General features: G+C 36.3%; 1 protein-coding gene and 1 pseudogene across 3 annotated transcripts in view; one reads left to right on the forward strand and one right to left on the reverse strand.

Moving 5' to 3' along the window:
• ADIPOR2 (adiponectin receptor 2) overlaps positions 1–21,768 on the reverse strand; it is a 79,617-nt gene that overhangs the window by 53,068 nt on the left and 4,781 nt on the right. The window lies entirely within an intron of this gene.
• On the forward strand, positions 19,364–20,504 carry LOC125920065 (protein SDA1 homolog; annotated as a pseudogene).

Consider the following 21,768-nt stretch of genomic DNA (forward strand, 5'->3'; position numbering starts at 1 on the left):
ACTCATCAAAAGGATAGTAAGTGTAAATACACATGCAATCAACACCAAACAACCTAAAAACATAAAGTAAATATGAACCAAACTATACATACAAAACATTCTCTAGGATGGATCATGTTAGGCCTCAATGTAAGTCTTAACTAATTTAAGAGGACTAAAAGTATATCTAACTTTTCCAACCATAATGGTATGAAACTGGAAATCAAAATCAGGAGGAAAATGGGAACAGGTGCAAAAATGTGGACATTGAATGACACATTCCTGAACAGCCAATGGGTCAAAGCAAAAATTAAAAGAGATATCAAAAAAATACATGGAGACAAAGATGGAAAAAAAATATATCAAAAACTTCTGGGAGGCAGCAAAAGAAGTTAGTTCTAAAAGGAAGTTTAAGTCAATAAATACATACATTAAGAAAAAAGAAAAATCCCAAATAAACAATCTAACTTTATACCTCAAGGAGCTAGGAAAAAAACAAATTAAGCCGAAAGTTAGCAGAAGGAAGGAACTAAGATTAGAACAAAAATAAAATAGAGACAAGAAAAAAAATTTTAAAAAGCAATGACATTAGAGGGGCACCTGTGTGGCTCAGTCAGTGGGTGTCCGACTCTTGATTTTGGCTCAAGTCATGATCCCAGGGTCAAGGCATCAAGCCTCACGGCAGGTCCCACAGTGAGTGAGGAGCCTGCTTGAGATTCTTTCTCCCTCTGCCCCTCCCTCATCAGCATGCTAGAGTGCTCGCTCTCTCTTAAAAAAAAAAAAAAAAAAATGACACTAGAACTTGGGTTGTGGTTTGTTTTGTTTTTGTTTTTTTAAGAGAAACAAAATTGACAAATCTTTGGCTAGACTAACCAAGCAAAAGAAAATTACAAATCACAGGAGATACTACAACTGATACTGAAAAAATGGAAAAGATCATAAAGGACTACTATGAACAATTTCACTCCAACAAATTGGATAACCTGAAAGAAATGGATAAATTCCTAGTATCATACAACCTACCAAGACTTAATCATGAAGAAATAAAAAATCTGAACAAACCAAAAACAAAGTAAGATTGAAACAGTAATCAAATGTCTTTTATTTTACTTAAGAGAGAGTGCACAAGCAGGGGAGAGGGGCAGAGGGAGAGAGAGAATCTTAAGCAGACTCCAAACTCAACACCCCAAACATCTTTTTTTTTTTTTTTTTTAATGTTTATTTTTGACAGAGAGAGTGTAAGCCAGGGAGGAGCAGAATGAGAGAGGGAGACACAGAACCCAAAGCAGACTCAAGTCTCTGAGCTGTCAGCACAGAGCCCAACATGGGGCTCAAACTCGTGAACTGCAAGATTGTGACCTGAGGCAAAGTCAGACACTCAACCGACTGAGCCACCCGGATGCCCCCCTAAACATCTTTGAACAAAGAAAAATGCACCAGAATGCCTAGCTCAGCTGGTTAAGGGTCCAACTCTTGACTTCGACTCAGGTCATGACCTCACAGTTCAGTTTGTGAGATCGAGCCCTGTGTCAGGGTCTGTTCTGACAGCATGGAACCTACTTGGGATATTCTCTCTCTCTCTGTCTCTCTCTCTCTCTCTCTCTCTCTCTCTTTCTCTGTCTCTCCCCTGCTCACTCTCTCTTCAAAATAAGTAAATGTAAGGATGGAAGGGAGAGAAGAAGGGAAAGAAGGAGGGAGGGAAGGAGTGAAGGAAGAAGGGAGGGAAGAAGGGAGGGAGGGTGGGAGAAGGAAAGTCCCCCAGAGGACTTTACTGGTAAATTCTAATCAATCATAAATAAGAATTAATGCCAATTCTTCTCAAATTCTTCCCAAAGCCAGACAAGGACCCTATAAGAAAAAAGAATTACAAGCCAATATCCCTGATGAACACAGATGCAAAAATCCTCAACAAAATACTAGCAAACCTAATTCAATAGCATATTTAAACAATCATTTACTATGATCGAATCAAATTTATCCCTGGAATTCAAGGATGTTTCAACATATGCAATCCACAAATGTAGTATACCACATTAACAGGGTCATTGTGATTATCATTCATATGATCATCTCAAAAGCTAATGACAAACTACCATCATATGCAATGGTAAAAAGCTGAAAGCTTTACCTCTAAGTTCAGAACAAGACAAAGATGCCTGTTCTCACCCATTCTATTCAATATGGCATTAGAAGTCCTAGCCAGAGCACTTAGGCAACAAAAAGAAATAAAAGGCATCTTAGTTAGAAAAGTAAAATCATCTCTATTTGCAGATGGCAGGGCTTTTTTTTTTAATTTGCAGGATACAAAACTGATACACAAAAATCAACTGCATTTCTATACACTAACAAGGAACCATCCAAAAAAAAAAACAATTAAGAAAACAATCTCATTTACAATAACTTCAAAAGAATACTTAAGTATAAATTTAACCGAGGAGGTGAAAGATCTATACACTGAAAACTCTATAGTATTGATGAAAGAAATTGAAGACACAAATAAACAGCAAGTTATTCTATGTGCAAGGATTGAAGAACTAACACTGTTAAGTGTGCATACTACCCAAAGCAATCTACAAATTCAGAGCAATCCCTACCAAAATTCCAATGGCATTTTTCACAGAAATGGGGGGGGGGAGGGGCTAGGGGGGAGTCCTGAGATCCATATAGAACCAAAATGAACTCCAAATAGTCAAAGCAATCTTGAGCTAAAAGAATGAAGCTGAAGGCGTCACACTTCCTGATTTCAAAATACATTACAAAGCTACAGTAATCAAAATAAATGGTATTGACATAAAAACAGACTAGACTAACAGAACAAAATAGTCAAGAAATAAACACATGCAACTACAGTCAACTGATTTTCGACAATGGTGCCAAAAGCACATAACAAGGAAACAACAGTCTCTTCAATAAATGGTGTTGAGAAAACTGGATGTCCACATGCAAAAGAATGGAACTGGACCATTATCTCACACTATACACAAAAATCAACTCAAAATAAATTAGACTTAAATGTAAGACCTGAAATTATAGAACTACTAGAAGAAAATATGGGGGAAAAGCTTCTTGACTTTAGCATGGGAAATCATTTTTTGGATAGGAGCCCAAAAGCAAAGCTAATCAAAGCAAAAAGATGGTGCGATGACATTAAACTGGAAAGCTTCTGCACAGCAAACAAAAAAATCAGCAGAATGAAGAGACAATCTATGGAAAGAGAGAAAATATTTGTAAACCATATATCTGATAAGGGGCTAATATTCAAAATATGCAAGTAGCTCAACTCAACAGCAAAGAAAAAATAACCCAATTAAAAAATGGGCAAAGGAACTAAATACACACATCTCCAAAGAAAACACAAATGGCAACAGGTATACTAAAAGGTACTCAACATCACTAGTCATCAGAGAAAAGCAAATCAAAACCAAGAGATATCATCTCACACCTGTTAGAAAAGCTATTATCCAAACACACAAAAGATAACAAGTGTTGACAGAGGATGATCCTGCAATCCCACTTCTGGGTATACAGCCAAGAAAATGAAAAAATGTCAGGATCTCAAGAAGATGTCTGCACTTCCATATTCATTTGAGGCATTATTCACAATATATATATGTATGAAAGAAAACCTAAGTGTCCACTGACAGATGAATGAAGAAATTAAGATACGTTAACATTCCATTACACACACATGCACAGTGTTAAAAAAAGAAGGAAATCCTGCCATTTGCAACAACATGGATGAACCTGGAGGACATTATGTTAATAATTATGTTAACATTATATATAACATTATACATAAAACATTTAATTATATATATTATACATATAATTATAATAACTGTTAATAATTACTTGACATTATGTTCAGTAAAATAAGCCAGACACAGATCAACAAATATCGCATGAGCTCACTTAACATTTGTCATCTAAAAAAGTCAAACTCAAAAAACAGAAAGAATGGTGGTTGCCAGGGGTTGGGTAGTACAGGACACAGAGAGAGGTTAATCAAAGGGTGCAAAGTTTCAGTTACACAGGATGAGTAAGTTCTGGAGATCTAATATACAACACGGTGATTACAGTTAATAATGTTGTATTGTATACTTGAATATTGTATACTTGAATACTTGTATACATACTTAACATTGTATATTAAGAGGGTAAATCTTAAGTGTTTTTACTAGACAGATAGATAAGGGAGGGGGAGGTAACTGTCAGTTGATAGATGTGTCAATTACTGGACTGTGGTAACCACCTTACAAAATGTGTATGTGTGTATACATATAAAGCTAGAGGAGGGCAGAGAACAAATCTACATAGCAGGACTGGTCACAACGGGTGAAAAGCTGAAAGAACAGACAAATGGATAAACAAAATGTAGTATAATCATAATATGGATTATTCTTCAGCCATAAAAAGAAATGAAATTCTAATACATGCTATAACATGAACCAATGTTGTAAACATTATGTTATGTACCAAATAAACCAGACCAAACACAAAAGACAAATATTGTATGGTTCCACTTACATGAGGTTACTGGAATAGGCAAATTCAGAGACTGAAAGTAAAACAGAAGTTACCAGAAGGAATGGAAAGGAAGGAGTAGGAGTTATTAATTGGTACATATTTTTTTTAGGATGATGAAAAAGTTCTGGAAATGGTGGTGATGGTTACACAACATGTAAATGTATTTAATGAACTGTACACTTAAAAAAGGGTTAAAATGGGGACATGTGGGTGGTTCAGTCAGTTTAGCGTCCGACTCAACTTCAGCTCAGGTCATGATCTCATGATTCAGGAAATCAAGCACTGCTTTGGGCTCTGCGCTGACCTGTAGAGCCTGCTTGCAATTCTCTCTTTCCCTCTCTCTCTGCCCCTCCCCCAACTCGTGCTCACTTTCTCCCTCTCTCTCAAAGTAAACATTTTTTTAATGGTTAAAATGTAAATTTTATTTTTTTCACAATAAAAAAAAAAGTAATGAAGTACTGACACATGCTACAACATTTCTCCCAAAAGAAATGTTCAAGGTTTTACAGAGGGGGTTTGCCAATCACAATAGATGAAAGGTATTCTGTGCAAAGAGCATATGCAAACAAGAATAGTAAGGTCTATTCAAAAATTAGAGGACAAGGGACAGATTCAAGATATACTCAGTAGAGAAATATCAACACTGGATGACTGATTAAATGAGGGTCAATGAAGAATACAAAGACATTAGATGACTCAGGTTTTCTGCTTAGGCAGTTAAGTGTATTTAGAGAATACCATTCAATGAGATGAAGGGATGTTAAAGGGGAAAGTAATGAAATTGTTTTTGGAAATGAAGTTTGAAGTAACAAATATTCAGTTGATATCAGGAAGCACAAATTAAGAAAAGAGAATAAGCTTGAAAACAGTACTGGGTGTTACCAGTAACAAAAGTGATCTAACATAGTTACCAGCCTAACAACAGTGGCCAAAATCCTTTAAAAAGAAGTGAGGAGGGACAAAAATGAAAGTGAAGAATCCAGGAGAATACCAAATATTACATGATGGACTGGAACCTAGATCTCTTGACTCCCAGGCAAATGTACTAACACCAGGTTGCCTTTCTAATGGAAAAGCAATGGAAAATTTTAAATTCCCACTTCATAGACTTCACTTTCCCTTCAAATAATACTGCATAAAGTTACTACACTGATTAAAAACACCGAGGTAACTTACATGTACCTCAAAATCAATTTTTTCTACCTGAAGAAATTGCTAACTTAATTGTTTGACACTTCAGGTCTAGAAATACAACTCTATTCTAGGAAATGTATTTTTTAAAAAACAATAGTTTGCATGTTACATAAGGGCAAGGATTCCTGTTTTGTTCACTGCTGAAACACAAATTGCAAGATACACAGGAGACATTCAATATAGGTTTCTTGAATGAACAAATAAATGTCCCATTCTCTAGGGGGACAAATGGAAAAAAGAAAAGGATTTAAAATTATTTATATTTAATCGTAAGTTGGGCTTGTTATTAGATGATATTAGTACAATGTATTACTTTACCTATTTTGTGATTTTGATTTTTATGTTGCCCTCAATTTTAAAAGAACAGGCAAGATGTGGAAAACAGTATGGTAGTTCCCTCAAAAAAATTAAAAATAGAATCACTATATGATCTAGCGATTCTATTTCTGGGTATACACTCAAAAGAATTCAAAGCAGGGTCCAGGAGAGACATTTATACACTCGTATTCATAACAGCATTACTTATAACAGCTAACACATGGAAGCAACCCAAGTGTCTTATCAATGGATGAATCAATAATATAGTCTATACATACAAAATACTACTTAGCCTCAAAAAGGAAGGAAATTCTGACACACACTACAACCTGGATGAACTGTGGCATTTTGCTAAGTGAAATAAGCCAATCACAAAGAACAAATGCTACATGATTCTACTTGTATGAGAGAACTTATTAAAGTAGTCAAAATCACAGAGAAAGTAGAATGATGGTATCCAGGGTTTGGGGGGTGGGGGGGGACAGGGAATTACTGCTTAATTTATAGTTTCCATTTTGTAAGATGAAAAGAATTCTATAGATAAATGGCTGCACAAAACGCACAACATGACTGCACATTTTTAAAATGTGTAGTAAAAAAGACAGTAAATTTTATATACATTTTACAATTTTTTAATTGGGGAGAAAAAAAACAATCCCAAAAAGTAATATACTGTATGATTCCATTTTTATGACATCCTTGAAATAACAAAAATATAGAAATGGAGAACAGACTAGTGGTTGTCAGGACTTAAGGAAGGCATAGGAGTGAGAAGTGGATACGGTCATAAAAGGTCACCATGAAAGATCCTTGGGGTTAACAGAATTGTTCTGTATCTTGGGGCACCTAGGGGGCTCAGTCAAGCGTCTGACTGTTGATTTTGGCTCAGGTCATGATCTCACAGTCGAAAGACCAAGCCCCATGTGGGGCTTTGCGTTCAGCGTGGAGCCTGCTTAAGATTCTTTCTCTGCCCCCTCCCTGCTCTCTAAACTAAATTTCAAAATTAAAAAAAAAAAAATTGTCCTGTATCTTAAAAATGTCAGTATCATAAAAAGAAAAAACAATGTCAGTATCATGATTACAATATTACACTAGATATAGTTTTGTAAGATTTTAGCAGTGGGAGAAACTAGGCAAAGTGTATGGGGATCTCTGTATCATTTCTTACTACTGCACATGCACCTACAATTATCTCCAACAGAAAAGTTTAATTCAAAAAAAAGAGAGAAAGCAGGCAAGTCCAGCTCCACAGTTTTATACATAATACTCCACACCAGAAATTTCAATGCAAGGAGTGGAAAATCATGCACATAGTTTCCGATAAAAATACATACCACAATGCTAATAGCACCTGGGTAGTAATTTCTAAAAAAAAAATCTCATCAATACATTTCACCAAATAATGGTGACCATAATGATAATAAAAACAAGAGTAACAGGTTCCTCAAAAGTTCCTCAAAAAGGTAAACAGAATTACTGGGATTCAGCAATTCCACTCCTGGACATATACTAAAAATTGAAAACAAGAATTCAAATAGATACTTGTATACCAATACTCCCAATAGACAAAACACGGAAACTCTACTAGCATCCATGGACAAATGAATGGATAAACAAAATGTAATATAAACACGTAATGAAATGGGGTGCCTGGGTGGCTCAGTAGGTTAAGCATCCGACTTCCGCTCAGGTCATGATCTCCAGGTTCCTGAATTCAAGCCCCATGTCGGGATCTGTGCTGACAGCTTGGAGCAAGGAGCCTGCTTCGGATTCTGTGTCTCCCTCTCTCTCTGCCCCTCCCCCATGCATACTCTCTTCCTCTCTCTCTCTCCTTCTCAAAAATAAAACATTAAATTTTTTTTAAAAACATACAATGAACTATTAAGCTATTAATAAATAACAAAAGAGGATTAAGTTTGGATTCATGGTACAAATGACAGAACACAGATTATCAGGGCTAGTGAGAGGGGGTAATGGCAAGTTATTGCTAATGGTTAGTTTTTGTTTTAGGTGATTCAAAAGTTTTGGAATAGATACTGGTAAAGGTTACACAACATTGTAAATATATTAAACACTAATGAAATATAAACTTAAAAATGCTCAAAATAGTAAACTTCATATGTATATTTTATCACAGTAAGAAAAATGGTAATAGCAACTATAGCTTATTTAGTGCTTACTATACACCAGGCACTGTGTCTTTTAAGTAATAAAGAATTAATTCAGTTAAAACTCTGAGATATGAGATGGGTACTATCAATTCCCACTTTATAGATGAGGACATAAAGCAAAACAGTCTGAGTAACTAACACACAACTAGTAACTGGTGAGCTAAAATTTCAATCTAGTGCTCATTCCTGGTGCTCTTATTAATCAATGCTACTTCTATAGTTTTATTAATAAATGATTAATATTAGCAAAGAAAAAGCTCAATTCACTGATCCCTACTTGGGGAATAAATGAAAAGAAATTTAAAAATTGTAAGTCAAATTACCATTAAAAATTGGATGAATAAAGAAAATAGAAATATATTTCAAAAAAACATGCTCAGCTTAAAGCCCATAAAGTCCACAGCCTGTAAAATATAGAAAAAGGTACCAAATTAAAGTTTTAAGAACTGTGAAATAAGATGTCAAGGCTGCAATCCAGAAAAATATACTACAGTACTGCATTGCCTCTTTGTCTAATAAACTTTTTATTGATGTAAAAAATACATTCAAGAAAGCACACAGAGTTCACAAAGATCACAAAGCATAAATGTCACGTAACCAGCAAGGAACAACATTCTGGTATCCAGAGGACACCTCTCCCCCATCACTGTACCGTTCTGTAAGTATTAATTTTAAGAGATCAACCACTTTCCGTGCAGTTAGTGTGACAGAAATCTTCCATCCGAATTCTGTAAAAACTTAAGCCAGTCAAGTAACACACATCAGTACTTCATTGATAGTGGTTAAAAAGGAAAAAGCTAGGGTTCAAAAGAAAATCTAGCACCTTTAATATTCTTACTGATCCTACTGATGGAATAAACTATTCCATCCTAAAAAATAATCCCATTCCATTAGTTGAATAACTAAATCTGAACAATTTGTATCCACTATATTTTACTTCACAATGAAGTCTGAAAGAGGAGGTAATAAGGGACACAACATACCAATACTTCCATGTAGAACATTTTGCACCATTCAGGTTTCCAATGAAGGAAAAGCATGAATTTGATATCAGGAATCTCATTAACCATGCACCAACTTCAAAGGCATACCTCAGTGTGGAATGATAGACCACAGAATAGTTTCAGTATACAACTTTCCAGTCACTTTGAAATTGGCTACTTTCACCTTAGAGGAAGCCAACAAAAACCTTGGGACATATTTGGCAGCCTGTCCTCTACCACTGAATAATCTAATTATAGAACTAGAAAGTGATGCTCCTAGATTTCAACTATTACACCCTACTCACTGTGTCCCAACTAATACAAAGAGACACTGCACTACCGGCCCTCAGAATCTGAAGACTTAATATCCTAATTTTTAACAACTTCAAAGGTCCATGGCAGATGGCAAATTAATGTGTAAAAGAGTCAACAATCTCCATGTCATGCATAGTTGTGAGAACTGAATAAGCTAACAGAGGCAAAGCACCAAGAATTAACTTAAATCATGCCCTGTGAGGTTGGCAATAGAATGAGATCACTAGTGAGAAAGCCCAGCTAAATACCACACACCAAGTAGCGATAGTCATATTTGAAGATTGTGAAGTTTCTGGTCACAACAAACACTAATGACAAACCAGTATTAAAAAGACACCTTAGGGGTACCTGGGTGACTCAGTCAGTTAAGCACCCGACTTGGGCTCAGGTCATGATTTCATGGTTCGGGAGTTTGAGTCCCGCGATGGGCTCTGTGCTGACAGCTCAGAGCCTGGAGCCTGCTTGATTCTCTCTCTCTCTCTCTCTCTCTCTCTCTCTCTCTCTCTCTCTCTCAAGAATAAACATTAAAAAAATTTTTTTTAATTTAAAAAACCACCTTAATGCCATTTCATTAAATTTGTGCATTTCTCTCTGCCATTTTTTTATTTGGAAGATGAGGTACCCATAGTATACAAAAGAATTAGCTAAGTATAAATGTAGTGTTTAAACTAAATGGCGGAAGCCCTAGCTTATAATCACATAATGAAATGCAAAAGTATGGAAATAATGATAACTAACCAATACCTACTCTTCTCTCACTAAGCAATATAAAGAATCAAACCCAATACATGATTTCAAAATATGTGATGGGTTCAATTCTTTATACCAAGTGGAAATCATTCAATAGATTCTCAAAGGTCTCCAAAGATGAGGCTCTCCCACAAGCATTTCTTCAAATATTTAATAGTCCTTAAGGTCTAGAAATCCATAGTATTCAGGATGAATATCAAAAGACATCATCATTTTAGTTTTCCACAATGATAATATCCATTAGTTTGCTGCAAATCATTATTGTTAATTCAACTTTGACCAATCCAGGCTAAATAATTCTTATTCATTAAGCTTTTCCATAAAGGACTCATTTTTTAATTTCTGATCATTTCCTGGAGACTTTACTAGACTCGACCCACTTTTTTCATATCCTATCTAGCATAAGAAGCTCAAAACTAGATACAATATTATTAAAATGTTTACATAATACTCTTCACAATTATTACCATGTGATATGTGATGCAACATATACCTATAAAACATTATTTAGGCACCAAAGTAATAAGAGCTGTCATAATACACTCAGCAAGTCCTACTAATTCAGTCTTCAAAACATAGTCCAAATCTACCCATTTCTATTACTTTCTGGTTTCAGCCAGAAAATAAAATCTCTCTCACCTGTCCTAATACACTAGCCTATAAAGGTCTCCTTGGTTCCATCTTTGTTACCCAACTATCCCCATTCCTTATGCTTTAGAATCCAGAATCCACTACTCACACAGCAGTCACAGTGATCTTTATCAAAAGGCACCCCCTTGTTTTGAGCCCTCCAATAACTTTCCTTTATAACTAGAAAAACCTTTATCCTGGCTTACAAAACCTTAAGTGATTTTAGCCCTACCTTTGACCTCTTCTTGTACCACTGTCCCCCTTGCACACTACATTGCATCCACTGACCTGTCTATTCCTCTAACACTCCAAAAGCTCAAAGGGCTTTATGTCACCAGGTTTCCCAAACCCTGGAATGCTCATCCCTCTGATCATCCCCATTGCAGGCTCCTTCTACACATGCTGATCTCAATTTAAAAGTCACCTGCTCAAAGAATCCTTCTGTCTACACCATCTAAATTGGCACCTCCTAACTCAACTTACTCCTTACCACATGACCTTTTAATCTCTTTCTTGTCTGTGAGATTTTTGTTTACTACTGCTCTTTTCCCATTAGAATGAAAGCCCCTGAGAGAACAGACATTGTCTTCTTTATTCCTATATTCCTAGCACCTAAAACAGCAACTGGCACACACTAACTGTATTCAAAATAAGTATTTGCCAAATAAATGTATAGGGAATTACTACTCAAACTTTGTAAGAAGTTCAGGGGCAGAAATTAATTTCCCTGACCTCCCCAGGCTCCTAACACTAACTCCTTTATTCTTATTAATGTTTTTATTATAGCACCTGTCACAATTTACTGCATTTATCCATTTACATGTTTGCCTTCCCCTCCTGGAAACTTCTTAGGGTCAGAAAACCTTTAGAATCCATTTTTGTTTCATAACACGGATGCAAAGTAGGAACTCAAAACCTTTGTTGGATGTGTAGGAGGAGGAAAAAGAGGAGGAGAAGAACAGGAGGAGAAAGAGGAGGAGTACTTACTACATGCAAAGAACATTTCCCATGAATTATCTCTTTAATCTTTACAACAATCCTGGGGGATAGGTACAATTATTTCCTCCATTTTGGAAATGACAAAACCCCCAGGAAACTTCCAAATAACTTGCCTGAGTTAACTATATTTACAAGTGGCAAACTAACCTACCTAATCAACCTACTCTGCCTAACACCCAAGTCAATGCTCTTATTCACAACCCTCTGTTTCCATGAAACATAAGCTCTACTAAATGCATACTACTTAAATGCCAAAATCAGGAGTTTAAACACTGATAATACGTTGTACTTTACAACAACGTTGAAAATATTAAGAAACAGTCAAAAAATAGGGAAGAACATAGAGCCTTGCTACATACCAGAACCAATGAAACGACTGATTAAAATTGGAATTCTTCCCCAGACACTCAAAACATTTCTGAGTAGAAAAATGTCAATAAAACAAAACTGGTAATGGTGGGGGGGGGGGGGGGGGAGGGACTGATAAAATGGGAAAAGTTCCTAACATATGCTACTGATACAGCCCTTAAGAAAATGGTACAGCTGACAACTGAGAAGAAGAAATACCTCAATTTTTAAGACAAGCATTCTCAAGCCTTCATGTTCATAAAATCTTAACTGCTATAAACACAAAGAAACATTTCAAATCAAACAGTTTATTTTTTAAAATTTACTTTGAATAGGGGAGTCTGGGTGGCTCAGTTGGTTAAGCATCTGACTTCAGCCCAAGTCATGATCTCACAGCTCGTGGGTTCGAGCCCTGCATCAGGCTCTATCTATGCTGACAGCTCAGGGAGCCTGTTTTAGATTCTGTGTCTCCCCCTCACTCTTTTCCCCTCCCCCACTCACACTGTCTCTCTCAAAAATAAAAACATTAAAAAAAAATTTTTTTAATTATTTTGAATATATAAAGACAGGCAACACTTTGAATCATTTACACTACTTTTTTTTTTTTTTTGCCCTAGCATGAAGTAGGCCAACTTTTAAGTAAAATCACATGGAACCTGTTCTAACTGCCATATCCCACTTGACCAACTTTCTTGAGGGGAGAAAAAAAAAAACAAATCCCATGATCATGTGAATGACAGTTGGGGGAAAAGTCAGTGGAGCAGACCACACAACTGGTCTATTGTTATGCCTAATGCAAATCTTCCTATAAAGATTTCTAAAGTGATAAAAAGATGCCAACTGTTATTTGCTGTGCTGCTACTTTATAGGCCTTTCCACCAGTTATCAAGTCCACTTTGGCATAAAAAATCCTTCAGCAATGTTTGCAAAAATTCACAGAACTGTACCTCTAAAAAAAGGGTGAATCTTATAGAGTGTAAACTATACTCAATAAATTTGACTTTTTAAAAAGCTAAACCATAAACATGACCAAAAAAGTTTCTACTCCTCAGTAAAAAAAATCTGAATTTTGTCAAATTCCCAAAACATAAAGTCAAGTTCTAAGCCTTTAAGAAACAGAATTGGAGGGAACACACTGGACTTATGCTATATGTATTATATACTGTACCATTACAATAAAGTAAGCTAGAGGAAAAAGGTTATTAAGAAAATCATAAGAGAAAATACACTTACAGTACTGCACTATAAAAAATTTACGTATTAAGTAGACCTGCACAGTTCAAACCCATGTAGTTCAAAGGTCAACTATATTCTGAAGTTTCAAGTATCAAGATGTCAATGGAACACCTGCTTATCTGGTTTCCAAAGTCTGTGGATATTAACCAGCAATGCAAAAGACAGAAATCTGTTTCCTCAAAGTGTATCCTTAAACTGCACACCAGTTCTATTACAAAAGTGGTTGAGAAAAATGACATGGGTGAGATCTACAAATATGCTCTGTATCTATCTACTCCTCTAGGTTGTACTTCTGAATCAAGTAATCGCTCAATCATTTCCTCTTGCCCAGAAGTCACAAACTTGAACATGTGAAACAGCCTGAGTAAAGACAAAGGCTGTTACTGTGTTGAACCAAAACTGCTTAAAAGATTAACAATTCAAATTCTAAAACACACTGTTAAATGGTGCTGTAATAACTGATTATGCATATAAAAAATTAAATTAAATCTGTAGTAACTGATTATGCATATAAAAAATTAAATTAGATCCCTGCCTCATATTATATAAAAATACCTTTTTTTTTCAGGCAAAATATTCAAAACATTTTTTCAAAAACTTTTAGAAAGAAGTATGGAAAACTCTTAATGACCTTGGGGTATGGAATAGATTTCTTAAGACACAAAGGACACAAATAAGGAAAATGGTAATAGATTTAATAATCATTTATATTCAACAAAACCATATAAAAAGTTAACAAATAAACCACATAGCTTGGAAGAAAATATTTGCAATTCATTTAGCAGACACAACTAAAATATTTAATAAGCTCCTATAATCAATTTAAAAAGACAAAGGAATAGGCAGGACAGGTAGCAGATAGTCAATTCAAGAAATGGAAACTTGAATAGTCACTCAACAATTGAAACATGTTCTATCTCATAATTAATCAAGAAAAATAAAGATGATATGATACTTTTCTGTAAAAATATCATCTGATTTGTAAACACATAAAAAAATCTGGCAATGCCATGGATCCTAATGATTTGGAAACAGCAAATTCTCATATTCTCGTGCTAAAATAAAGTGGCACAATTTGGGAGGATAATTAGGCAATCTATGACATAGTTAAAAGTTCCCATAATCTCCATAACCTCCAACCCAATAACTTCATTTCTGGGTAATTTTCACTTCATTTCAAACTTAGTAACCACAGGGGCACCTGGGTGGCTCAGTCAGTTAAGTATCCGACTTTCAGCTCAGGTCATGATTTCCCAGGTCTGTGAGTTTGAGGCCTGCATCAGGCTCTGTGCTGATAGCTCAGAGCCTGAAGCCTACTTTGGATTCTGTGTTTCCCTCTCTCTCTCTGTCCCTCCCAGCTCAGGCTCTGTCTCTCTCTCTCTCAAAAATAAATAAACATTAAAAAAAAAAAATTGTAATAAACTTAAAAAAAACACTTAGTAACCACATAGATACACATACACAAAAAGAAACAAAATTTTCACAAAGCATTTTATCCATACTGCCTGTAATACAACCTAATACTTTTCTATCCTATTTTAATTCCTGATTAAAACTGATTTCAGAACCCATTAATGGCTTCCAACATGCAGTTTAGAAAACCTGCCAAAGAGCTGAAATATGTGCACAAGGATTCCTAATCAGGAATGTTCAACGTAGCATTGTTTTTAAAAGAGGAAAAATTGGAAACAACCTAAATACCTATCAACATGATAAATTAAAAATGGATGTATTCATATAATAATGTAATTGTACCCCAGAAAAAAGTGATGACTATAATTAGGCTGAACGACAGGAAACTGTCATTCTTGTAGGTCAAAAATGGTAATGTATCAACAGTTTCATATGAATCTAAAAGACATGTTTCATGGGGTGTTTGGGTGGCTCAGTTGGTTAAGCCTCCAACTTCAGCTTAGGTCATGATCTCATAGTTCATGAGTTCCAGCCCTACATGAGGCTCTCCACATTGGGCTCTACGCTGTCAGCACAAAAGCCCAATTTGGATCCTCAGTCTCCCTATCTCTCTGCCCCTCCCACACTGTCATGCAGGCTCGCTCTCTAAGATAAATTTAAAAAAATTAAAAATAGGGGCACCTGGGTGGCTCAGTCGGTTAAGCATCCGACTTCGGCTCAGGTCATGATCTCGCGGTTTGTGAGTTCGAGCCCCGCATCGGGCTCTGTGCTGACAGCTCAGAGCCTGGAGCCTGCTTCGGATTCTGTGTCTCCTCCTCTCTTTGCCCCTCCCCCGGTCATGCTCTGTCTCTGTCTCTCAATAATAAATAAACGTTAAAAAAAATTTTTTTTTAAGTAAATAAATACAGACATTTCATGAAAAACAAGTTACAGAATATGCAGAACATTGTTTACATCAAGTTTGAAAATATGCAAAACAATATTATGATTTGTTTATAAACGTATTTCTATGCAGCTATTACATAAAAATAGGCATTAGGAATGATCAACACCAAATTCATGATATCATTACTTCTGTAAAGAAACTGAAATGTAATCCAAGAAGGTGCTTCAACTGTATGTGCAATTTTTTTCTTAAAAAAATGGAAATGAGAAAAATGTTAAGATATAATACAGCTGTAGAGTAGATACACGAATGTTAATTATATTGGTCTCTGTATTCTGAATGTTTGAAGTATTTTGAAGAAAAAAAAAAATCTGTTAGCCAAATAAAAAACACATGTGCAGCCCAAATTCAAACCAAACCCCATAAAAAATTTCTTCCATTGGCTTGAAATGCTAATGCTTGGTCCTAGCCCTTTAACTAGGGCCTCTAGCAAAAACAAACAACAAACAAAAAATTAAAGAAACAGCTTTTTATGTAATTCCCAATTTAAACAGTTCTTTAAAATCTGTCAAGAAAAGATTTACCCCTGGAAAATTGGTCTTATTCCTCCTTTCAGTTTAGTGCTATGTATTTTACCATATTTCCATTTTTACCTTTGCTGCCAAGAAAACCCAAATCCAAATTTTATTCTTAGTCATTGAATTATGCTTCCTCCTTTTCCTCCTTATAATTACATTTCTGGATGAAATTGGATATAAATAAATTCCAAGAAAATAAAAGTAACCCTCTTGTTCCAACATGCTAAACAGTTTTTACTACCACCACTTTCTTCCCTGACCCAAGGAATGTACAGATACAATTATGTATACACGCTCACTAAAGTAAGATTTCAGGGCACATAGGATTAAAGTGAATATGCTGCCAGTGAAAAATAATCAGCAATATACTAACAAAAAAATGCATACAAAAGGCCTAGCTGGCCAAAATTTAATAAGGTAATTAAGTTTGTCTCTTCAAGACCATATGCTTTATATGCTTTGTTTTCTAGTACATAATGTGGAAAATACAGAAGTCCAAAAAGAATATGCAATACTGTAAGTCAGCTATTAAAAAAATCTTATTTTTCTGTGCTCTTACATCAAAAAACTTCAATTGTCCTTTCCCACAGTTATTTTCCCCATGTCTGAAGACATTCTGGCCGTTTCCAGAATTTAGCTTCACTTTTCCTTCTGTCTGGACACTTAAAATGTCTGATTAAGCCAGGCTATATAATCACTTAACCAACATACATCCCTTCTAACGCATGGTATGCTACGAAACAGAAAAATCAAAACCATGGGTCACGTGAAACAAATCCTCTATTTAATCCATTTAACTTCCAAAACTAAATACTAAATGTACTTATTAAATAGATTAGGTTAATTATTCCTAACAAACAGGTCCTAGGATATCAATCAGCCTTATTTCATTTTAGAATTAAAAGAGGAGATAAAGCTGCAATTTTTCAAGTTTGTATTTCACAAAGACTTTGAAAAGGTTATTTTTAACAGAATTGAAGCACTTCACTTAGCAAAAGAATACAATCCAATTTAGGTTTTAAAAAGACCATTTACTCCCTACTTGCTATACACCAGGACTGCTGTTTGATATAAAGAAAGCTATCCTCTCTTTACCCTCAAGAAATATATAATCTACTGGCCATCACTCAGATTTTTTTAAGAGGGGTGGCAAAATCACACTGCTTTCAAGGGCTAAGTAGGAAATCTTAATAGATGAACAGATCTAAGAAAGTACTAGGAAGAATAACTACAGAATGTAAGCACCACCTAAAATAATTCTAAATCAACTTCAATGCAAATCTCAGTAGAGATTTTCAAACTGCAACCAAATAAACCCAGCAAAGAACTGGCAAAGTTGGTGATGTTTATGGCACCAATTGGTCACTGCTACCCAGAACATCTAGACAACTTTCCTCAAGAGTTGAAAGATCTGCTCTCCTACAATTACACTATCTTGAACACAGATCTTCCAATAACATTTTGCAAATCTTTGATCTCTGGGAGAAGAATCTGATCAACCCATCAAGTTTGCTCTTTTTTCTTTTTGAGGGAGAGAAAGAGAGCACTTAAGAGAGAGAGCACACAAGAGTGAGCACATAAGAGTGAGCAGGGAAGAGGCAGAGGGTGGAGAGAGAGAATCTTAAATCTATATGCCTAGCACAGAGCCAATGTGGGGCTCAATGTCATGACCATAAGATAATGACCTGAGCTGAAATCAGGAGTTGGACGCTTAACTGCCACCCAGGCACCCCACTACTGTTCTTCTTTTAACTTCTACATTGCCATATAAGCTTCTAAGACTTTATACACTCATTTGTAACAGAACAGAATAGAACTGTGAAATACTGGGGCACCTGGGTGACTCAGTTAGTTAAGCATCCAACTCTTGATCTCAGGGTTGTGAGTTCGTGCCCCTCATTGGACTCTGCACTGGCCATGAAGCCTCCTTAAAAACAATAAAAGAGGGGTTTTGGGTGGCTCAGTCGGTTACGTATCAGGACTTGGCTCAGGTCATGATCTCACAGTTCATGGGTTCCAGCCCTACATCCAGCTGTGTGCTGACAGCAAAGCCTGGAGCCTGCTTCGGATTCTGTGTCTCTCTCTGCCCCTCTCCCACTCATGCTTTGTCTCTCTGCCTCTCAAAAATAAATAAGTGTTAAAAAAAAAAAATTACAAAAAAAAAAAAAAAGAAAAAAAGTGTAAAATACAAGAATACTAGATGGCTCAGTCGGCTAAGAGTCCAACTTTGGCTCAGGTCATGATCTCATGGTTTGTGGGTTCGAGCCCCGCATCAGACTCTGTGCTGACAGCTGAGAGCCTAAAGCCTCCTTCAGATTCTGTGTCTCCCTCTCTCTCTGCCCCTCTCCTGCTCATGCTTTCTCTCTCAAAAATAAACAAACATTAAAAAAAATTTTTTTTAATTTTTTTTTTTTTTAATTTTTTTTTCAACGTTTTTATTTATTTTTGGGACAGAGAGAGACAGAGCATGAACGGGGGAGGGGCAGAGAGAGAGGGAGACACAGAATCGGAAACAGGCTCCAGGCTCCGAGCCATCAGCCCAGAGCCTGACGCGGGGCTCGAACTCACGGACCGCGAGATCGTGACCTGGCTGAAGTCGGACGCTTAACCGACTGCGCCACCCAGGCGCCCCTTTAATTTTTTTTTTAACATTTATTTATTTTTGAGACAGAGAGAGACAGAGCATGAACGGGGGAGGGGCAGAGAGAGAGGGAGACACAGAATCGGAAGCAGGCTCCAGGCTCTGAGCCATCAGCCCAGAGCCCAACGCAGGGCTCGAACTCACGGACCGTGAGATCGTGACCTGAGCTGAAGTAGGACGCTCAACCAACTGAGCCACCCAGGCGCCCCTAAAAAATTTTTTTAAAAAAGAGCCCGATTTCAGCTCAGGTCATGATGTCACAGCTCGTGAGTTCCAGCCCTGCATGGGACTCTCTGCTGTCAGTGCAGAGCCCACTTCAGATCCTCTGTCTCCCTCTCTCTCTCTGCCCCTCCCCAACGCTCTCTCTCTCTCAAAAATAAACAAACATTAAAACAAGAAGAAGAAAGTGAATATACTATTGCAGAATTCCATATGCACATTTTAAGAGACAGCAATGCAACTGTAGCCAAGATATCTTTGAAAGTGATGACTGAACTCCAGAAGAAACATCTGAAATGATGCCAAGACTGCCAGTGTTATCACAATTCATGCTTCTCTAAGGTCACCAAAGTATTAGTTGCTACCTTGACCTTCCTCCTAGGAAAAAAAGAACAAGAGAAACAGGACAGTGACTAAGAATCTTAGTGCAGTATGCCATAAGGAAAACAGGCTCCAAATACAAGGAAAGGTTGAAAAGGTTATGGAAGTGCTTAGAAACAAAAGAAGAGGGAAAAAAACGGAGGTGTTTAACTTCTCAGCTATCCATTTGAGTCATGATTCCCCAAGGTTTTGCAGAAATACTATTGCCGCTGAAGAGCTCTAAAGAGATACTCTACAAACTTATCTCCAGATTGGTGGGAATTCATGAGCTTTTTCTAATTTCTATCCCTTTGTGCAAAGGTTTCTATAGCAGCACCAAAGAGAAGGAGCAAGATCCTTCTGTTTGTGCACAAACATCTCATAAGTTGGTAGTCCCAGAGATCAGTCATTGCTCATAATTGAGGCCACCCATTTTGTTGTGGACAAGAACTCTGAGGAAATCATGACAGTAGGAATCAATGAAGGAGATTCTAAGAAAAAGATAACCGCTTAATGACACAATTTCCCCAAATCCTGGCCTAGTACAAAACACTCAAAGTAAAGAATCTGATGATGTCTGCTGCAACTTTGACTCAGTTCTTCTGAACAATGAATTTCTCAGATGCAGAAGAAATTCCAGGTTAAGACTAGATAAAATCAAGAGTACAAGGATATGGAGAATTAGATGCTAAAGCTTATATTCTAGGAACAGAAGTGTTGGAAATTGAGAAAGAGGAAGAGAACAAAAAAGATGCATGGGGAAGTAGCTGTCTCAGTGAGGCAGAGAATGCTAATGGTAAATAGGTTGATGTGTTATCACGCTTCCAAGGAAGAACAGCAACAAAATCTCCAAGAAGCTGAAGAGCTTCAAGGAGGAGCCAGAATGTCCAATCAAAAAATAAGCATTCCTTCAGAGAAAAGCAACTGGCACTATAACATAAACTTTTGAAAAAGAAAAAAACAGAATGAAGTAACTTTCAAGCAACTTTTCCATTCCAAGAAGACTGTTAAATATGTGTCATTAATCTGAAAATTAGTGAAACAATGATGTTCATTTGCATTAAAAAGTCCAGAAGCACTGTATTTTGAAAACCACAAAGCACACTATAGAACAATGACAGGTTGAATCCCTTTTTAAAAAACTCTGTAACACAAAGAGGAGCCCTATTATAATCAGATTTTAATTAATGACAATGTAACAATATTGGTTCATCAATTGTAACAAATATGCCACATTAATACATGTTATTAATAAGGGAAAACAGAGAGTAGGTGATATTGGAACTTTCTATACTATCCATAGAAATTTCTGTAAACCTAAAACTTCTCTAAAAAATGAAGTCTATTAATTTTTTTAAGACCTGCACATGTGGACAGATTTGGGAATAAACATTTGTATAAGCAGACAAAGAGGTGGCAATCTCTGTATCAAACTATTAACAGTGGGTTTCTACGGAGAGTGAAACTGAAATAAAGTGTGTAACAAATTTCTACATCACGTACCCCTGGACTGTCTAAACTTTCTACACTGAGCGGAAAGGCTCTGTAGCATATTGGGAGCCTGGGTCCTAAAACCAGACTGCATGGATTTAAATCCCAACTCCACTATTAACTAGCTGACAAACTTGGGCAGTTAATTTCTCTGTACCTCAGTTTCCTCATCTTCAACTATGGATACTAGTACATGTCTCTACAGAGTTGCTGCAGGTAAGTAAGTTGATACACGAAAGTATTGGAAAAGTACCAGTACACCAGAAGTGCTCCCACCACCACCATCACCATCAAGCATCTTTCATTCTTGATTTTATTTTTATCTTAACTGGTAAACAAATTAGGAAAACCTGGTTCATCCAGCCCCTTTCCAGTGAGCTCTCTGATGCAGAAGTACAAATGTATTCAATAGCGATGTAACAATAATCTGAGTTTGGGGGCACCTGGCAGGCTACATTGGTAAAGCATATGACTCTATCTCAGGGTCATGAGTTGAGCTCCAGGTTGGGCATGGAGCCTACTTAAAATAAAATAAACAAATACACAATATAAATAAGTAGACAATGAGGGTTTTTTTTAAACCAGATTACAAACCAACACTTAACAATATGAGCCCATTTATACAAAAACAACTAACAGATTCTATAAGAATAATCACAAAAACAAACCCTTCTGAGTGGTGTGATTCTAGACAATTTTTACTTTCTTCTTTATACTTTTCTGATTCATT

This window comes from Panthera uncia, chromosome B4 (assembly GCF_023721935.1).
Source record: "Panthera uncia isolate 11264 chromosome B4, Puncia_PCG_1.0, whole genome shotgun sequence".
NCBI lineage: Eukaryota > Metazoa > Chordata > Mammalia > Carnivora > Felidae > Panthera > Panthera uncia.